Raw genomic sequence first — 16,975 nt, 5'->3', positions numbered from 1 at the left:
TCTGGACAATCCAAGATAAAATGTGCCCAAAATATTGCAGATAATGAAATCTGCATCAAATCTATCAGCTGCAGTTGATGTTCAAGATAAACTCAAGATGTTTTAATCAGAATTGAATGCACCCAAAATGCATTTTACAGCAAGCTTAATGAATGTGTTATTTAGATTGTCAGTGAACAAAACAAAATGAGAATGCTTCAATTGACCTCAGCAAGTAAAACATCTACCCTGTCCATGCATTTGCCATTGCAGACTGGTATCAATAATTTGCAAATCAGTATTAACCCTGCTTCAAATGTGAAACTTCCACTCAAACTGCCAAGGGACGTCCATTCTGTACAAAGTCAGAAGCAGCCACAGATAGATATTTTTCATTTTTGTTCCAAACCAGCATGTTATAACTTGAATCCTGTGGAACAGTGTGCTAATTGACTCTTGTCTATCTAGCTGTTCCCTCTTAGGATTTCACTGAGAACTGTTCATGTGGGGATGTCAGGCTTGAATGAATTTTGCCACTGGTAGCTACTTTAGCCCACATTACAATTCATAATTTTTGCCCACTTATTATTGGTAATGATACAAGTATTGATGTGGTCCCTAGTTCGTATATTGCGTTTTGGGATTTTTTCATTTTCTATTTTGCTAATATAAGCAATGAGTCTAGGTGTGTCTCTTTGTTTCCTTGGCTTCTTTCAGAATATCCTGTTGTTTAATTATTAATGTATGTTTTTAATCAATATTTAAAAGCGCATGAGTTCCTCTGAGAAGCAAGAGGTTCTCTGAGAATCACTGTGGCTTGCCTAATAAAATATTTCAGTAAATATATCCCCATAGTGCTGGCGAGGGAAATGTATTTTATCCCTGAAAAGTTAGTCTGCGCACAAATTGTGACTAAATGGAAGAGCTGAACAGGAGTGTAGGTGACGATGAAGAATACATTGCAGTGTGAAATTTTCTAAAATCAAATTAACAGAAATTGAACTCTAATTAACTCTAAATTTAGCTTTGATATTGTATGCATAATGGAACTCCTACATAGAGTTTTTTAAGCCAAGGGTTACCCATGGGCTATCCAGCTAGCATTATTGTGATATTAAAGTCCTTTAATTTGTTTTAAGACCATAATTAAATAGTATGAAGGATAGAAGTATTTACAATATGTAATTTAAGCACAACAAAAGTTATCAAATCAAGAATAAAATAGCAAGATTAACATAGAAGTATATAGTCACAGAAAGACATAGGCTCAGTATTCAATATATAAATATTACTATGCCAAATAATGTGTCCATAAATTTGCAGCCATACCAGTCCACCTCTTATCTAAGTCCTTAAACGACTACAAAAGACTATAATGAGGATTTCTCATATCTATCCAAGATTAAATTGATGGGATCAAAGCTACACTTATGATCAAAATGATGGCCTCTTATCCCAAGACAAGCACCTCCTACACTTACCATCACATATCTTTTGAAACGCAGAACAACACCCTTGACCTTCATCTTTCAGTCATGTTCTGCACTGGTATCCATTTCCTCACAGCATTAAGCTTCAGATTACAATAGATATAGACCCTTCAGGGCCCCTCAATCATTTTCTATTAGCCCAAAGCCAAGGAATGTCTGTGAGATAAGGGAGACTTAAAGGCCCCCTAAACATTTTGCAGAGGGTCTGATATTTTGCTTTAAACCACTGACTTCCATATAAACCTGTATCAATCTTAGCACCTGCAATAATCTCATCCTGTTAATCTGCCCAACAATAGCTCCTGGAGAGGGTAAGTACTCTGCAGGCCCCGGCATAAATTCCCTGCATGACAAAAGGTGTGCGAAACTACATATAACTCTTTCTGTTGTCATTCAAGGCTTCATAGAATCATTACCTATTATCTCTACAGTCTCCAGGCCAGCTAGAATCAAGCCTGCCTACCAAATCTCCAATCTGTCAGTTCTAGAGCAGAGAGAGCTGTAGCAGAACGTGCAGCCGGACCATTTTAATGTTTAGAGTTAGAAATCAACTGAATATTTTTAATATGAAAATAAGTATTTGACTTGGCATTGATTTAGCTATATTGCTGTGCGCTCTTTGAGTTATGAGTCATATTAACTATCCTCTATCTACACTTACCCCTGAGGGAGTTTTTGACTGCTACCACTGAGAATCAAGAGCAGAAGGGGTACGGGGCCCTGTTACTCAGGATCCATGGTAGGCCAGGGCCGAGACATCAGGAATAAAAGACATGAACCACCACAGTTGGACTCAGTAACCATTGTGTGTCCAGCAGCCTTCTGAAAGGGGTACCTCAACTATGTCCTATCTCTCATGCTTTAGATATACCTTTTAAAAGTAACACCAATAAGACTTTGTCCTAAATCGAGAAAAAGATTTACAAAGAGACCTTAGACATAGAATACCGCACTTGTTACACTGTAGGGATAAAGTCTAAGAGTTGCAGAGATCAGGGGAAAAAGCCCCCTACTCCCCAAATAGTGAAAAGAATTCACACATATATTAGCAAGAAGATGATCAGCACCCACTTTTCTCAAGCAATTTCAATATTGCATCAAAGTTAGAATAAAACATTTGAATAGATCACAATTAGTTCCATGGAGACATTTTTTATACGTTTTCAAATTCTTTATTCCATCAAAAGAATAAGTCTTTCAAGAGTAGCCAACGCGTTTCATCCCATCTTGGGACTTCTTCAGGGCTTGATCTTATGAATTGGAGTCTTATCTATGATGCGCTTCGTGGTCTCTATAGGTCAGGTCAAGGAATTTTTAAAAAATCTCATTGGTAAAAATGTTGGTTACCAATTCATAGTTGCAATATATTTCATCGGGAGTAATTCAGACCAAAGTCATCCACCGCATTTAATATTCTCGGTAATCAATAGGCATAGGCAGTCTCCACGAGCAGTCTACGCGTTCCTTATTAGAAAGGGGTTCTTCAAATATGTCCTCTCTCTAATGCTTTAGATGTAACTGTTAAAAGTGACACCGATAAGATTTTGTCCTTAATCGATGTAAACTTTTTCATAGTTATTAGAGACTTTTAAATGTTCTATTTTTTCTGATTGTATTGGGGAGAGTTCTAAGTGACAATTACACTGCCCTTGTCACTGAGTTTGATTGTAATATCAATATCTTGGGTCAAGGATTTTCATGCCACATGTTCATCATATGAAATATTGAACATAATTTCTATAAGGTGTTTAAGTGCTAGATCTATGCCTGTCGTGATCACTTTCTCAAATACTATTACTTCAGGGCTTATCACCTCCAGTCTTGGATTACATTTATAAACAGGGTTTCATACTAGATTGACTATTGTGTTCTGTGATGTTAGGTGGATCTTTGAGAAAAAAAATGTCATCTTAATTGTCAATATATGTCTTTATATAGATTAAATGTATTCACTGGGCCGAATGAAATAATCTATAAGCCATTTTCATTATTGACTCCTAAACTGGAAAAAATCTTTTATTGAAAAAGTTGAATAAAGGGTTAATGGTGTTGTTTATTGTATCCAATATGATTGTCACCTAATACATATATGCCTTGAGATGTTTCTGGCCCACATCCAAAATCCTTCTTAAACTCTCCATCTCCTGACTTCCTTGAAAACAGTCTAAAAAAGAGAACAGAGTAGGAGTACAAGAGCCTGCTATATAATTCTTATTGGGGCTTATAGCTCTAACTTGTAAATCCAATTCATTTGGAGAATTCTCTCCTCTTGATGTTTCTTTTACTTCTGAATCATAGGAAGTTGTCTCTGAAAATGAGACTACTTTCTTCTACACATAATTTCTATCTTTCTTTGAGTGCTTCAGTAAAAGTTAGGAAAAAAGGATATGTCTTTTCTTAATAGAATGTTCTAATATTTTTTCATAAGTTTTCAGTTTGACCAAATAATTCTCAAATCCCTGTAGTTGTACATTAACTTTTCCTAGTCTCTTTGTAGCCTCTTTTATTGTGAAATGGTTCTTTAACGTATCTTCTAAGCCCTGAATTTCTTTAACTCAATGTAATTACTCTCTTGTGTGCGTTCTCAAAATGTAATTTCAATCATTTGCAAGATCAGTGATTGGCAATCAAAGTCAATTTCTCTACGCATTTCTTAGGTAATATAAATAAGTTGGCTACATTTTTCACTTGAAGGCCAAGAGGAATATCCCTAACTTAAACTCACTTTTAGAGAGTCTAAACCTTTGCAGTGTCTCCATTCCAGGAGAGCAAAAGTTAAAGATAGATCCTTAGCTACCAGGAACTATGCTCAATAATAGTTCGCAACAAATTGGGAATGGGAAAACTCTGTAATTAATTGTCCACTAACTACTTAAGAAAATGAAAAAATACTCTATTCCAGTTGATTATATGGTGAATAGCAAATTCACCATGATTGACCATGCCACACATTATTTTCTTAAATAGTTACATGTATAAATATTCCGAAAATGTATGGCTACTCAAATATTGTAATTATTATTATTTTAAGCACTTAATTCAATCATGGAATTCATGAAGAACCCAAAGGGATGTTCTCTCAAAGCAGTGGTCCTATCTGAACAATCCTCAATCAGATGAAAAGAAAAGTACACCCCAGAAAATTCAGGCACTTTCACACTGATAATTGATGTCATATAAATCTATAAAGTATAAACTAATCATGCTTCACATGAGCATATCAATACCATCATAGGATAATTGATATAATATATCATCATTAACAGCTGAGGTTTTGGGGTGCAAAGGGCCCTCAGAGATATCACAGGCAGTGTTAAATAAAAAACGAAAAACATTAAAGAATAGAAGTCGATCTCAGCCATTATATGGCTTTCATCAACGAAGCATACCTTTGTCTTGACACAAAGGTGACTCAGTAGAGGTTGACAGAAAACTTTCACAAGCTTAGACTGGCTGAAAAACAGACAGATAAGGTGGTCTGATTTAGAGTGTTGCAGGTGTTGTAGGTAGTCTCCAACAGGAAAAGCTCTCCACTTAAACTAGAGAACTTGTAGAGTTTCTTTCTTTATTCACATGTTTACATATATTCCTATTTCTTTTAGTATATGTGTTCTGGTGCAGAGATCCCTTTTTTTCAGTTTGAAAATGTGTTATTGAACATGCAACAAGTGATGAATTGTTACTTCAGCAAATGCACATTACTGGCATTCTGCAATTATTCTGTGTAATTGTGTAATGAATATGCCATGATTGTATGATGAGTAAGGTCAATCAAAAACACATTCAGCGAATATTTAGTTATTATATAGTTCAGAAATGTTTCCAGGAATGACATAAATGTTATGACTGTAGACCTCTATGAGTCTATTGTTTTATCTATTTAATCACTTGCTTTTAGGCTTCTTTATTTTAGCTTTAAGTTCATAAAAACATACATAACAGGTTCCATTTTAGCTAAAGTCTTCATTTTGGTTAGCCTGTTAAGCTTTGGCCCAGATTATGACTGTCATTATCTTTCACAGAAATAGGGAAAGTGTCAATTCATCTAAACAATACCTTTGCAAACTTCTAAGGTTTAATACTTCATACACAAGTTCCCTGCTACCTTTGTCTAAAGGTCAGAGAGTGAATGCTTAAAGTAAACATGAGATTAAGATGACATCCAAGATATGGGGCTTTTTACAGAATTTACATACTTTTGTCTGCCTGATCATTGGCCTGTCGATCTCTGACCTAGATACTACATGTCATTGTTTTTCTAGAATCCTGTGAAGGTGTCAAATCATCCAGACAATGACATTGATAAAAACACCTAATGCGACGTTAGCAAAAACAAGTGCCTTGCTAGCTATATTTCGAGGTCAGATAACAATAGCATAAATAATGCAGTCTGAATTGACATATTCTTTTATACTAATGCATCTTTAGACTAACATATTGATGTGTATATATTATGTCAGAAATTCCTCACTTGAGAGAAGATCGATAACGGATACCATAAAAGCTTCTAGACGTGGCTTTTGAGTGGCAGAGACACTTCACCCAGGTTGTAGATCACAGCACCCGATTCCATCTTGATTGAAGAAGCCTCCAGCAAGACTGAGGCTCTACAAAGCAGTTTGCCTTCACTAACGGGTGCCAGGGTTGTGTTCCTGCACAGCCCCAATTTCTTCGCCATTGTGCTCAAAATAGCTTGCAAGCTATTAAAATTAGACAAATGCTGCTGTCCAAGTAGGCTCATTACCTAGAAGTAGTATAGCACTTAGAAATAACACAGTGATGGTGTTAAGGGCTACAATGTGTTGTTCTGATTTTTCCCTATTTTCACTGTTGTTAAAAAGCTTAGCTTCTTTTAACCCCTTGCATGCTGGTGACGGCTCCTGTCCGTCATGACACACAGTGCTCGTGTGATGATGAAGGCCGGGAGGGGAATTCCGGCCGCGGGCAAGGGGTTAATTCTTATCTTCTGTGATGTTACCAATATTGAGTGCCCTAAATTCCAGAGGTCTAAAACAACTATTTTGAAATGAAAATGAATATTTTGAAATGTATTTTCCCTTTCTAATGATCTTAACTGTGTTAACCATTAATGAACAATCATTTGCTCCCTGGTAATAACCCAAAAGCATGGGCGCCACTTCAACTATGCATTTGTTGGTGTTGTGCTGGGCTACAACAACCTGTCTTTCATATTCAATCACTGGTACATTCAACTAATTTCACTCGTGACACCTGTGGATGTGAAAACAATCCTTGTTCTTAGTATCGGCAGTACATTAGTATAACTTTCAAAGATTATTCTCATCCATACCTTTTTTTAGCATTACCTCTTAACTTACACACAGTAGGATATAGGGATGCATATGCACCTAATAACTTCTGGGGCGAAAGTTGAGAAGCTAACTGCTAAGGTTTAGTCCTCAAAGGAACCATCCATGGCAAGTATGTGAAATATTTTCCATAACTAAAATAGAGTTAACATTGATGTTTCTGTATATGTTAAAGTGACATCTATTGGGATAATATGTCTTTTTAATTAAAATTATTACAATATTGAATGTGAATGGTAAGACTGAAATACCTCTTTTATCTGACAATTATGCTTTACCATCCACAAACGCAGAGTGGTGTGCAACTATTGAGAAAACCTTATCCTCCTCCATGCTGAAATGTTTGCAGCGTCCACAGCTTAAAAGTGAGAGGAAGAGGAGCAGGTTGCGAAGAAATCAGAGATGATTTCTGGACACACCTAAGACAAACATCTCTAAGAAGAGTTCAATACCAGCCAACAATATCCCTCCTGGATAACTCAAATAGATTTCAAGTCCCCAGACAAACAACTACAAAAACATGGATGCTTGTACCAGCTACGTAGAACTCCCCCAAATTCACATGTCAACTTGAATGTACCCCAGTTGACTCTCCTGCTACTCCCTTGTGTGTAAGTGCAACTAATGTCTTTTCATCATCAGCTGAGGAAGAAAGCCCTGGAGAGGAGGTCTCCCACTTTTATCGAATTTCCCTTGCACAATCTCCCAGCTGCCAAACCTCCATGTCAATTTGCGGAAATAGCTATGCATGTGAGAAGATCCAGTATTCTGGGTGGATCCGTTTTTCCAGATACAACCCTGTGGAACTGTGTATACCAGAAAAAATGTACATAGGTTTTTGAAGCAAGTGATTTTTTTGATTTTGAATGAGGTAAAAAGCACCAATACAAGAGTTGGCAAAGTTGCACAGAGAATATCTTTTTTGTGGAGGAAGGATGGTTAAAAGCAAGTTGCTATGGCGGTGCAGGTTGTATGGGCTATATCACACAGGTGACTTTGTGAATCTGCAGAGCCAATAAATAAGTTCAACTAGGGCACAACAGCAACCTGTAATATCCACCCCTTCTACTTACACTCCAAACAACTAAGGGCCTCATTATGATGTCAGACGGAAAGCAAACCGACTGACTGCTTGTCGGAAATGGTTCTGACTGACTCGCGTTCGGTGAGTCCGACCGACCGATTACAATGCTTCTGAACACCTTTCGGAAAGTCTCCCATTGACTTCAAAGAGAGTCTGTGTTCCGACTGACAGCACAGGCTCCCATTGAAAAAGGCGTGGTTGCGGAAAACCCTGCACCCTGTGACACGCACCCCATGGTGCCTGCCACACTGTGCATGGTTTGAAAGAGGGGTCCCATGGGTACCCCCCAAGGTCCCAAACTGGGGGCCTCAGGAGCAAGGGGGGCTTGCTTGGGTCCACCTAAGTTGGTTTTTGACAGATTTTTGTGTCTTGCAGACCAATTCGGAGAGGCTGTCTGAATCCGACATTCTAATTCATTGGTCAGAAATGTGGGACATAGAGCTCTACAATTCGGCTTCGACCGACTCTGAGTTTCCGAATACCGGTCAGCACTAATTCAGATGGACCAAACAGATCCGAGTACATCGTAATTGGTTGTTCAGAAATGATTCAGACATGGTCTTGGTGAATCCGACTGCTGTTCAGAGCCTTTTTCGAACAACATCGTAATGAGGCCCTCAGTTGTACCAAGCACAACATCAATACCTTCCTATCCACATTAAGTTTCAGGTCCTATGCCTTTAATATCTTAATAATGTTTTTAATGCATTTACTAACAAAGTTGGCAGCAGGCAAGAAAGTGGAGACACAGACAACCGTATTGATCTTTTTCCTGTGGTGTCAGGAGATCATATCTGGGACAATACCAAGTTCTCCTTATAGAGTAATGAACCAGGTGGAAGGGATACACCTTTTGCAAGGTTTTCTGTATTAATACAGCAGCTGCCGTTAAAGAAGTCTTGTTCAAGTTTAAAATCTCACCTCACCCGTATAAAGTTTCCATGGAAAAAAGAGTTTGAGAAGGATCTAGGATGATGGCTAGAGTATAATATCAAAGTGATTCTCTAAGTTGGTTTCCTTTATAAGGAGGTATATACATGATTTTTTGCAAACCTCACTGGGAGATCTAAGAATGCAATCTTAGAGCTGCTGGAATGATTAGTGAAATGATGTTCCTTGCAATTATTGGTAAGCCAATCAAGGAAATCAGTGAACATTTTTTAGGGTTCTCAAAATCATAAAGTCATCATCAATGTCTAGTTTCCAGCACCACATGAATTTTTGGATTAGTCAGAGACAGAATGCTTGTGGATTCAAAATTATTCATAGAGAGTAAATTCCTCACGAGCACAGTGTTTGCAGTAAAGCTAGTTCCCCCGCGGCTCCCACTTCATCACCTCACAGATCCAGGAGAACTCTGCACCCGGTCCTTTCAAGCCAGATAAAATCGAACTGACTGTTGTGGACTGATCCTGGGATCTACAGTCCCATAACCATCCATTGGTTCCACGGAGGTTGACCTGCAAGTGACTGAATATCACTAGTGCTTTTTACTATTGATTGATTTACTTTGTTTTGGTGTCTAAATGAATAGAAAAATCTGCTTTATTTATTTTGAATTATGTCAATTACTTATCATCCATGCTGACACTCTGAAATGCTTAACATGTGTTCCTCTAGTAAAGCCTGACTGCTCTTTGCCACTCAACCAGGAGTCAGCTAAGGATTTCTTATTTTGAATACAATGAACATCTTTTTGGTATTGTGAGAGCGTTGCATAGTGAAACTAACCAGCATCGCTGCAGAATGCTTCACTTTCCTACAACACCACAGTGTCAAATCCTGTCTGATAGATATATTGAGTGGCATGTAACACTTTGGCCTACTTGAGAGGGAAAGAACAGGATGTCACAACAGTTCTTGTGTATACCCTGTCTGCTTGCTGAAGGAACCTGCTTTTATCCTTCTAAAAGTCTGTCTCTCAGTGTATTTTGTGTGCAGTGCCTGTTTTTGAACTGTGTTTCAATGTTAGATGTGTGAAGATACTAGGATTAATATAGTGCACACCCCACTCACCCCTCGAGCCTTAGACCTCATTTTTAGTGTGGCTGAAGACCTCCCTCCTCTTGGATTTGCTTTGGCACATTGCATTTTGAGCTAGTTTGCCATAAAGCACATAGGCTGGTGAATCCTACAATGCTGGAACCTCACTCAGCCTTCTTCAGAACACTGCTGAAATTGTAAAAGGATATCAGGCAGAGAGAGCCTGCTATGCTCCTGCATCGTTTCTAAAGAGGGGAAGGTCCTTCCACAACACAGAAGAGCTTCCTACTTTCTTCTTGAATTCCACCAGAAAATGAAGATCTGTTTTTTCAAGTATTGCCACTAGGCCTTAGGTGTGGCTAGACTCACACCTGCTCATCACAAAGATACCCTTGTGCCCTTTAGAAATCCGAATAAAACAACATAGCATACTTGGGATTTGTGACCTGTGAGAAGGACCTTGGAACCCTAAATTCTATCCCACTTGAAATCCATGGACAAACAATCCACGAGCATCATATGACCCCCTTGGGTTGCTCAGAGACCAGAAAAAGGTTGAAGAGGACATTCCTGTGATTAATCTTAGCTCACCAGTGGCAAATTGACCTGGAATAGACTTTTCTGATGTCCTTTACCTGAATCCCTGAGTGACTTTAAGTACTCTCCAGAATGTCTACCCCTGTGTTTTTGGGCAACAAAAGAAGTTTGGAAACTTTTCAAAACTTTAGCTCCAGAGCTTAATGGGACTGACCATGAAAAGTTTCTGCCTGGCATTTCCATGGCATTGGATTGTTCTTCAGGTTTTTCCAGCTTGGAGAATATTTTTTCCTGAGAAAAACTACCCAGTCCTTTTTCAGATTGGAACTTAGAAACTTTTTCTGAATTCTCTACTTCCAGGCCCACGTGGGGCAAATTGGTTTGATGTGTCTGACTTGTGCTCCATCACCAGCAGCCTCAAATCGGGCTTAGGTCCCAGTGTACCCAGTCCATTTACTACCATTGGCAATTTACACTTTTTACTGCTATTTTCCACCAAATATAAAACAAATCATATCTATAGCTCCGCCTACTGGATTTTTGTTATTTTATTGAGTCAAGTTTTCTTTGTTTTTATGAATTGCAGTGCAAATTTTACTGAATTGTGTTTTTAACTATTTTGGTAATTCTAAATGCTTTTGTAAAGCCTGTCTGCTCTGTGCCATAGCAACTAGAGGCTAGGCTCAGGTTTAAATTACTGAAACCATTGACTGGACCTAAAAACATATTTACTTTTTTTCGTCTTTTGTGAATTACCACTTACCCCAATAATATTTCATGTTCTCACAGTATACATTTTCAAAAATTAAACTAAAGAAAAACTATTTCGAGATATTTACGACTTTTTATTTTTATAATTCCTCTTATTTGGTGTATCTCACCTCCAATGATTTCTTTAAGAATAAGTTACAGTATCAGTGATATGGCCATGTGTGGTGCACATCTTAATTTCAGAATTGGAATTACTAAGTTTGAGACTATTTTATCAGTAGTATCACTGTAAAAGTTTCAGGTGTTACTTTTGTGAATTGCAATTTACTTAAATAGTGAATGTGCCTTCCTAGACCCTTTCTTAAACTCTCCTTAACTCCACTCACTTTGTCATGTATGATCCTCATTTTCCAATGACTCCTGCTTGTCCTTCCCACTTTTACTACTAAAGAGAATGCCTTTGTATGTGCCACCTGTAGAGTACTGAACAGTGTTTATTAGGAAGTAAAGTAGTACGACTAGAGCACTACTTCACATGCTCAAAAATGCTGTTTCGAATAGGCCCCATAATTTGAAAAATATGTACCACTTAGTTCACCTAAATGTGCTACTTTGGTTAGTCACCTCTTCCCCAACACATAACCTTTTTTGGCACTATTGCTATTTTTTACTGTTTAATACTATAGCGAACCATGAACTCACAATTGAAGAAAGATGTATTATGTTCACCAGGGATCATGGGTAGTGGTAGATATGTGTCAGATGGTGCATCACAAATTTGGATTTTATGGATTTGCCAATAACATTGGATCAAATAGCTTCTGACATCTCTAATATTGATGGTAATTAGTTTGTTCACAATACATTATGTAACATCATTTAGCACATTGTTACCTTATAACAACATCTGAAAATGTAAGCAACTCTCTGTCTTTCTCTGCTTTATGTAATTGGTATTCAAAAGGAGTTAAAGGTTGCCTTCAGGTTATCTTTTACTAGTATGACATACTTCATGTGTCCCTATTGCCAAGAGTACCTTTAAGTATAGCAAATGTACACTGTATTTTGATCTGCATCCCATTTATTAACTTCAGTTCTGCTGACTGTGAGGTTATTAACAATAAGTAAAATTGCTAGCAATCAATTCATGGAATATTGAAAAGGTCAAAGAATGCAACTAGCTACTATAATTTTTTTCAATATGTGAATCATTAAAACTTTAATACCTTATTCAAGGTTATAATGAGAACATCTCATTATGTGAATACATTGTGTTAATCACTGGACTGGGAGAGATATAAATGTCATTTTCTGTATGAATGTCAAACTCTCATAGTTCGCTAATCCCCAAACACAATGCATGAAAGGCTTGGCTGTTGCTAGTAATGAGCCACCTAGAATCTGAAACCTGCTAACATTTTCTGATTTGGTTGATGCAAAAAAGGGTTTCTTTCTTTGGTTCTTTTGAGGTTTCTTTTTCTGTCATTTGACGCCTTTTTATGGATAGGGACGACCAATACAAGTGGTACAATATATTAGTTGTAATTTTCAGGTTTGATGACTTTCACACGATGCTCTAAAATTGTTTTGTTACATGAGTATGAATTTCTAAATGTGATTTTAAAATAACTGATCAGAGCAACTAGGATGACCAAATACTAAGAGTAGCGGAAGTGTTCTAACACACTCTTAGAACCTAGTGATTTGCCAGGAAGTGATGTCACATTACCTTAACCCTGTTGATATCACAGTACTTGAACACACTGAACTTCCACAATAACTGCATGATTAAAATAACAGTACAGCACAGACAAATGTCTATTTTTGATTACACCTTTGTTAAAGTGCTGACATAATAGGCAAGGCAGCCATTACTCTTATTCTTTTATGTCCAGGATGCCAGCATTTTCCCACAGGCACCTCTAAGCCAATGATTATCTCAAGCATACCAGCATCAGCATGTTGTCATGAGAGTCCCCATGTCAAGTAGTACCTCTTGTATACCAGTGCCAATATTTTGTCACAGGTGCCTGTAATGATGAGGATTACCTCCAATATGCCAGTGCCAGATTGTTGCCATTTGTACCTTTATAAGCTAAAAAGTACCTTCAATCTACCAGGGCTGTGAGACGGTGCTTATTTTGCCATGGTTATCCCCCACTTTTTGCCTGGTATTTGATCTGGTTTCGATTGTCGTGCACAAAGTAACTGCCAACCATGTCCCTTGTGACAGTGATTCTTTCCTAAAATGATTCCACAATTGGCCCTTGAGGTCCCCTGTAAGCCCCTAATAAAAGGTACCTGGGTACATATGGCATTTAGACTAAAGAACGTCTCACAGAGACCCCTCACTTAGGCCCTGCAGGCTGCCATAGCAACATGCATGGCCTGGTGCATAAAAAATGCCAAAGGTGACATGGCACACTGCCTATGTGCCATGCAACTTGCACTGCCTAAGGTATAGGTAAGTACCCTCTGTAGCAGGTCTTCCAGCCTAAGACAGGGTACACTATACCACAGGTGTGGGCATATCTGCATAGGAAGATATGGCCCTACATAATTTAAGTTCAATCATAGATATTGTGCCTCGGAAGCCATAGAGAGTACATGGGCTGGAAACCCGACCAATCAAGTACTCCAGCACCATGATGACTTCTCTGAAAACAGGGGAGTTTGTACTAAACCACTCTTCTTAAAAAAAAACACACTGATGACACTGTGGCATATATTGAACCAAGCAGTCATAGGGCACCTCAGAGGTTCCCCTGAAAACCTACCAATCCTGGTGTGGTCATAGACTGGCTGTAAGCAGCCTGCCACCATCAGTCATGGTACTGGACCACTGGGTTTCGAGCCTCTGCTATCTGGGACCAGAAACAATGCACAACCTGGGTGGAAGTGTCACACCTCCTCCCCAAGGATGGCCACAGGTCATCGAGAGGGAAGCTTCAAAGGCCTGCTGCCTTTGTCATGCCACTCCTAGCCTCTGCTGCTATCAGCAGATGCCAGCCCCCAGTGTACACCTCCACTTTGTGTGGGAAAACCTAAGAAGCTTAGGAGGTGTGCCCAACTCGGCCAACCCCTAAGGTGGGGGAGATGAAATGAAGTACATCTTTCGGTCCCCTCTATCTTAAAGAAGTAGAGAGCTCTCCAATCAGGGCTAGAACTATGCCCCTTCCATAGGTGAGTGGCATAATTGAGGGTGTGAAGGTGCTCAATGACCCTACCTGACACTCATTTAAAGCACCCCAAAACTTAGTATTTAGGTGGCTCCACAGACCTGGAAACTAGTTCCTACTGAACTGAGAATTAGGACAAAGCAAAATATATTGTGCAGTGAATCCTGAAGACGACTACTAACTTGGCCCCATCCCCCGTGGCCTGTCTCCAGCTTCAAGGACCCTGAAAAAGAAGAAAACACTTGTCCTGCAGCCAGCAACTGCCAAAACCCGAGGAAGAATGCCTGCCCTTCGACAAAGACCAGAAAGCACTGAGGACAGCGGATCTGTCCCAAAGAATCCTACACAAAGGACACCGATGCCCTCCGGATCCACAAGTCCTGTCCACTCTGCACCCGACACCTCCGGTCCGTGTCCAGGTGTCCCACCAATCCAGAACAGGTTCTCCAGCAATCCTGGCCTCATGTCCAGCATTAGCTGACCCTTCCTGGACTCTACGATGATGACTGCAGACTGAATCTAGAGGCTCCCCCAGAGGGCCGGGTAAGAAGTAATCAACATCAAAGTACACCCAGGCACCCAAAGCCCCTGGGCCTTGGTGAGCTGAACCAATGGTGCCCCTTCGACCCTCAATACCGCAACTTACCTCTACCATTGCTGTTGTCCTTCCTGCAGCCTCCAGTGTGACGCCTGCGGCATATTAGTCAAACCAAGGTCTCCCAATCAAAAGCCTTGGGCACCCGAAGCTGTATTTGCACCCTGTACCTAGCTGGCCCTGTGCCACTAGTGTTATATATCTAGTGATGCTTTGTGCTCTCCGTGTGCTTGTTCTAATCCCAAGATCATGGCCCCTCTAACTGATGTACATACTTGCAAGTAGAGTGGCTCCAATCCTCCGCAGTCTCCATTGAAATGCATTGGACCCAGCTCCGACTTTGACCTCCGCACCAAGTCATTCCTTTGCTGCTGCTGCTGGTGCAGACTTTGTGCTTACCTGATCCTTGCACTCTGCTGATATTAAACCCTGAAGACTGGAATTGCAATTTGAGTATTTACCCATAAAATCCCCTTGTGGGTTTCCTCTATAGGATAAAATCTTTCCTGAAAAACCAACTTACCTTATTGCGAAGATCTGTGTCTTAATATAAAACTCAAACAAAGCATATTTTTCTAAAATTGGTGTGGATCTCCTTTTTGAGTCAGTTTCTTATTGGTCTATCTGTGTGCAATACATGTCTTACACTCCTCTGTGTTAGGCCTAAGGCTGCTCCCCCACACTACCACTAATAGAGATCTTTGGGTTTGCATGAGCCCTATACACTTCTGGAGAATCTCTGGACAGTATAACCACCTAGTGGTCTACCCCATACTGAGCTAGCTTCCTGCATGGGCCAATGACAGACTTAAAGAATAACACCATATTCTTACTCATACTTACAATCAGTTACTCACTCATTCATCTTCACTCACTGTTATTCTCACTCATTCTCACTTAGATGAAATCACTCAATCTTACTCACTCACTCATTTTCACACTTAGGGTCACCGAACCTGTGGTGGTGGTCCGAACACTGCCGCACTACAGGACCACCCTCACTATTTTGACTGCAGTAGTTGGACTGCCACAAGACTGCCAGCACCTCAGGGCTCAGTGATTCCATGTGGTGGAAGTCTTGCAGGTTGAGGCAGCAATATGCAGCAATATGCAAGGGTTGCCAATGCGGCTCCACCAAGCATATTACTAGTTGCATCACCACCACCATTTTCATGGCAGTGAGCCCACCATGAAAAGGGTGGTGGTGAGGCAACTAAGGGGCCCACTGCCACCTATGGGCCCAGGGGGTGCAAGCGAAGGCCACATGTAGTGCCCACCCCTGTACTTGCACCCCTGTTCCTGCACAGTGTGACATGTATGCCACGCCATGTAGGAAGATGCAGTTATCTGAGAGTGGTGGTCTGCATGCCAGACTGCAATAGGACTGCCTGCCAGACCAGGATTCGACCATGGGTTTCGTAATCAGGCCCTTAGTCATTCGCAATCAGTTACACTCACTCACTGTCATTCACTGTAACTCAGTCTTACAAGTTTTCAATTAAATGTATTCCCACTCACACTAACACTCAATCATACATTCTTACTCATTCTCACTCAAGCTAATTTGCAGTTATTACTCTAATGCACTGATTCACACTCGCACTCACTACTACTAACACTTAATCTCATCATTGTGACTCACTCAATCTCACTTACTCACATGCACATGCTCACATATTTATACCTATAAACCTCGATTCAGCATCACTCCATCTCATTTGGGATACACTGAAGGCCTGCATAAGGGGGTTACTCTACAGTTCATCCTCTAATTTAATAGGTCTGAGAAGGATGAAATAAATAGGTTATGTATGGCAGTGCAGGAGATGGAGCAAGAACATGCTCAAGCAGTTTTGGATAAAAGCTCAAATGAGCAATCGATCTATCACGAACTGTTGAACCATTGCTGCATACTGGATAGTAGATACAGGAAAAATGTGTCAGCTAGGTATAAGGCTAATAAAAATACGAATATGGGGACTGCAGAGTGTTAGCATATCAGATAGCAGAAAGAAAGCGTACAAATTGAAATCAATTTACTAGGGACAAAGAAGTCATTTCCAATTATCGCACTCAAGCATTTTAGA

Source organism: Lissotriton vulgaris, chromosome 12 (genome assembly GCF_964263255.1).
Source record: "Lissotriton vulgaris chromosome 12, aLisVul1.2, whole genome shotgun sequence".
NCBI classification, from domain to species: domain Eukaryota; kingdom Metazoa; phylum Chordata; class Amphibia; order Caudata; family Salamandridae; genus Lissotriton; species Lissotriton vulgaris.
The sequence above is the reverse complement of the archived record's forward strand: the minus strand, read 5'-3'. Positions refer to the sequence as shown.